The 4,950-nt window shown below is 39.3% G+C and overlaps 1 non-coding gene across 1 annotated transcript; it reads right to left on the reverse strand.

Moving 5' to 3' along the window:
* Nucleotides 1-442: 442 nt before the first annotated feature.
* On the reverse strand, nt 443-536 carry LOC132426365 (small nucleolar RNA U83B). Its single transcript, XR_009519662.1, has one exon. It is a non-coding gene; the product is annotated as a small nucleolar RNA U83B (small nucleolar RNA).
* Between the last annotated feature and the right edge of the window lie 4,414 nt (nt 537-4,950).

Consider the following 4,950-nt stretch of genomic DNA (forward strand, 5'->3'; position numbering starts at 1 on the left):
CTACTGGAAAACAACCTTACTGAGATTCTACCAGCTGTACAAATCTGTTCTGACATTAGGCCCCTTCTTCCTTTGCCATTCGGTCCTTCTTAAGTGATCCCATGAATGTTTTCTTCTCCTCCACAGTCTGGAAGCAGCCATGGCCAAATTTGGCGGTGGTGTCTATAAGCTTGAGGTCAGTCTTCTCCAGAGCCCGCCATTTGGTCTGCACCAGCAAGTACTAGGGCAGGGTGAGCACTCACTTGTTGGTTCCCACCATGCAGCTTTTGAGCATGATAAACTAATTGGTCACTTCACTGTAGTGGACAAAGCCACCCTGGGAAGGTGCAAGGCCATTGGGTCAGCACAGATCCAGCATGGGGCTGGAGACAGGTCTGACAACACATGAGCCACTCCCCCCCCATCCCGCCCAGATTCTGGTGGTCCCAGCCACCTGACCAGAGCTGTTCTCAGAAGGAAGACAGCAAGGAATACTTCCACAGTCTGACTCTGACACTGTGCCCCGCGATCATGCAGGAGCCTCATTACTGAAAGGGAAAGCAAACTTAAAAATAAAGTTGGAGAATTAACCATTTCTAATGAAGTGTAGGCTTAGAATAAATATATAGTTCAATGGAATGAAATTGAGAATGCAGAATTAAATCTTTACATTTATACTCAATTGATTCTCAACAAAGGTGCAGAAAAATTTAATGGAGAAAGAACAGTCTTTTCAACAGTTGGTTCTAGGACACACACAAAGAAATAAAGTTAGACTCCTACCTCACAACATACACAAAAATTAATGCAAAATTTAGAATAACCCCAAATGAAAGAGCAACAACCATAGAATTATTAAAATAAAACAAAAGTGTAACTCCTCATGATTTTGTTAAGCTAATTTTTTAGATTAGCTTAATCTAATCTAAAAAATTTTAGCTATACCAAAAGCAAGAGCATTAAATGAAGAAAATAAATCATGTATCATCAAAATTAAAAACTTTTGTGATGCAAACAATACCATCAAGAAGTGAAAAGGCAGCCCACAGAATGGGAGAAAGTATTTACAAACCATGTCTGATAAGGGACTCTTTAAGTAGAATATATATATATATATAAAATTCCTATAGCTCAATAAGAAAAAGACAAGAAAAGAATTTAGAAATAGGAATGAATATGAATAGTTATTTTTCCAAAGAATATATCAGATATCCAATAACTACATGAAACTATTATGTAAATTATGTTATCTAAAAATGAATAAACAGAAACCTCAGTTAAAAGAGTGAAGAGGCCAGAAGGGGGAGCTCTCATGTACTACTGACAATGATAGCACAGCTCAACAGGAAGAAGAAAGATTTCCTTCTCTTGCCTGGCAAGAGCTCAGCCAATGAGAGACTGTCACAACTCAGCCAATGAAAAGCCATTATACTTCAAATTCTCAATTCTTCCAATATACTCTGTTTGCTATAGGCCTCCCAACTTTATTTTTCCCTCCTTTTTTTTTTTTTACTTTTTATTTTTTGGCCATGCCATGAGGCATGCGGGATCTTAGTTCTCCAACCAGGGATCAAACCCGTGCCCCCTGCAGTGGAAGCGTGGAGTATTAACCACTGGACCGCCAGTGAAGTCCCCCTTTTCCCTCTTTTAATGAGTTTTCCTCTCCTTGTTGCAGAGGACTTGCACGTGGCTCATGATTGTTGTAGATCCCATGTGACAATTCTTTGCCAATCCTGAATAAACCCATTTTTGTTAGAGGAATAACTGGCAGTGTTTTTGTTCTACATCAACAGTTACCGAAGATGCAAATCAAAACAATAGATACCACTTCACACCAACTGGCTAACTATAGACATATTATCGAGTGTTGGTAAGGATGTGGAAGAACTGGAACCCTCACGCATTGCTGCTGGGAATGTAAAATGGTGCCGCCACTTTGAAAAATATTTGGCAGTTCTTCAAAATGTTATACATAGTTACCATATGACCCCAAAATTCCCTCCTGGGTATAGACCCAAGAGAAGAAAACAAATGTCTACATAAAACCTTGCACCCACTGTTTATAGTAACATTATTTATAATAGTCAAAAAGTAGAAACAGGGCTTCCCCGGTGGCACAGTGGTTGAGAGTCCACCTGCCGATGCAGGGGACACGGGTTCGTGCCCCGGTCCGGGAGGATCCCACATGCCGCGGAGCGGCTGGGCTCGTGAGACATGGCCGCTGAGCCTGCGCGTCCGGAGCCTGTGCTCCGTAACGCGAGAGGCCACAACAGTGAGAGGCCCGCGTACCGCAAAAAAACAAACAAACAAACAAAAACAAACGTAGAAAACAAGCCAAATGTCCATCAACTGATGAATAGGTACATAAAATGTGGTATATTCATTTAGTGAAATATTATTTGGCAATAACAAGAAATAACACACTAATACATGCTATAACATAGATGAACCTTGAAAAAATTATGTTAGTGAATCTTGAAAAAATTATGCTAAGTGAAAGCAGTCACAAAATACCACATATTGGAATATTCCACTTCTACAAAATGCCCAAATCTATAAAGACAGAAAGTAGATGAATGGTTGCCTAGGGCTGAGGAGGAGGGAATGGGAAATGACTGTAAATGAGTGTGGAATGTGTTTTAGAAGGGACAAAAACGTTCCAAAATTAGATTGTGCTAATGGTTGCAGAGCGCTTTGTATATACTAACACATGTTGAATGATCTACTTTAAATAGGTAAATTGTATCCTATGTAAATGATAATTCAATAAAACTGTTTTTAAAAAGTTGTAATGAGTGGCTGAAATGGATCATAGATCTTAATGAAAAATGACAGATAAGCAGTACAATCTCATTAACAATACAGTACAGTTTAGTCATTAAGAATAAATTAACCAAATGCAACAGTTTGGCAAACTTCTAACACCTTGACGTTCTTTCATCCCTCAAGTTTGGTTTAACTCAAGTCCCACTTCCCCCATGAAGTCTCCAGTTGCTTGTCCCTGCAGAGATAATTTTTCTTCCCATGTTGCCTAAGACTCATCTTTTACACACTCAAAGCATCGTACCCCATATTGATCTGTCTACCTCCCCACTAGGTTGAACTTAATCTTTCCACATGCAGTTCTGGTTCACTTGTATCCACCAAAAACATAGTAGTTTCTTAGTAAACGGTTGTGCAAAAATGGGCCAAGAGTGGTAGAAAATTTGTGTTCAATCAGCTACAACTAGACAGAAGATAAGCTTTGTCTTCATGTACACAACGTTTAGTAAAATAAACTATATTGAAATCATTTCTACATAAAATCCAGATTCCTAGACTTTTGAAAATTTGCAGAAAATCAGGCCTCTATTTCTGCATGTTAACACTCAACTGAATGTTCAGTTATCGCCACAATGTTATGACCCCCACCACTCCTGTCTACACACCTGGCCATTTAAATGTATTTATAGTTCCTGCCTGGCCTATGCATGCATTTAATTATGTGATTTCTGTGTTAACCAGTCAAGTATTATTCAGCTTTTAGTGGACAAGTAATTCTGTTTTATTTTACTGAAATGACCTCAGAACTAAGACTGGCATTAGAATGACCCCAGAGTTCCCCAATGACCTATGACTGGGATAAGCGGATGACTCATCAGAACATGCATACCTTCTTTTACGCATGCCAATATCACGGCAGTAAGGGGTGCCTTCCACCTGTGGTTACCAAATAATGTAGTAAATAATTTAGCTTATTTTTTTCACCTTAGTAAAATTCCCGTAAAGTGTTTTGGTATTTGGTTTGTGTGTGTTTGTTTTATGCTCTGTGGGTTCTGCTGGGAAGTCCAGAAAATTTTCCCTAGGAGGTGGGCTCCCTGTAAAACCATTCTCCATTCACCAGTTCCTGTTCTTCAAGCTGACTCATTCCCTTTCTTCCACTGCACCTGTGATTCAACAACCTTGAATGAAAAAAGATAAGAAAATTGATCTCCTTACTTCAGTCTCCCAAGGCAATAGAAACAAAAACAAAAATAAACAAATGGGGGCTTCCCTGGTGGCGCAGTGGTTGAGAGTCTGCCTGTCGATGCAGGGGACACGGGTTCGTGCCCGGGTCCGGGAAGATCCCACATGCCGCGGAGTGGCTGGGCTCGTGAGACATGGCTGCTGAGCCTGCCCGTCCGTAGCCTGTGCTCCGCAACTAAATAAATAAATAAATAAACAAATGGGACCTAATCAAACATGCAAGCTTTTGCATAGTAAAAGAAACCATAAACAAAATGAAAAGACAACTTACAGAATGGGAGAAAATATGTGCAAACGATGTGACTGACAAGGACCTACCTTCCAAAATATACAAACAGCTCGTACAACTCAACACCAAAAAATCAAACAACCCAATCGAAAAATGGGCAGAAGACCTAAATAGACATTTTTTCAAAGAAAAATTACAGATAGCCAATAGGCACATGAAAAGATCTCAACATCACTAATTATTAGAGAAATGCAAATCAAAACTACAATGGGGTATCACTTCACACCAGTCAGAATGGCCATCATTAAAAAGTCTACAAATAACAAATGCTAGAGAGGGTATAGAGAAAAGGGAACCGTTCTACACTGTTGGTGGGAATGTAAGTTGGTGCAACTACTGTGGAGAACAGTATGGAGGTTCCACAGAAAACTAAAAATAGAGTTACCATATGCTCCAGGAATCCCACTCCTGGGCATATATCCAGACAAAATTATAATTCAAAAAGATACACATACCCCTATGTTCATAGCAGCACTATTCATAATAGCCAAAAGATGGAAACAACCTAAATGTCCATTGACAGATGAATGGATAAAGAAGATATGGTACATATATGCAATGGAATACTACACAGCTATAAAAAAGAATGAAATAATGCCATCTGCAGCAAAATGGATGCAACTAGAGATTATCATACTAAATGAAGTAAGTCAGAAAGAGAAAGACAAATACCATAT

The sequence above is a fragment of the Delphinus delphis genome, chromosome 5 (assembly GCF_949987515.2).
Source record: "Delphinus delphis chromosome 5, mDelDel1.2, whole genome shotgun sequence".
Lineage (NCBI taxonomy): Eukaryota > Metazoa > Chordata > Mammalia > Artiodactyla > Delphinidae > Delphinus > Delphinus delphis.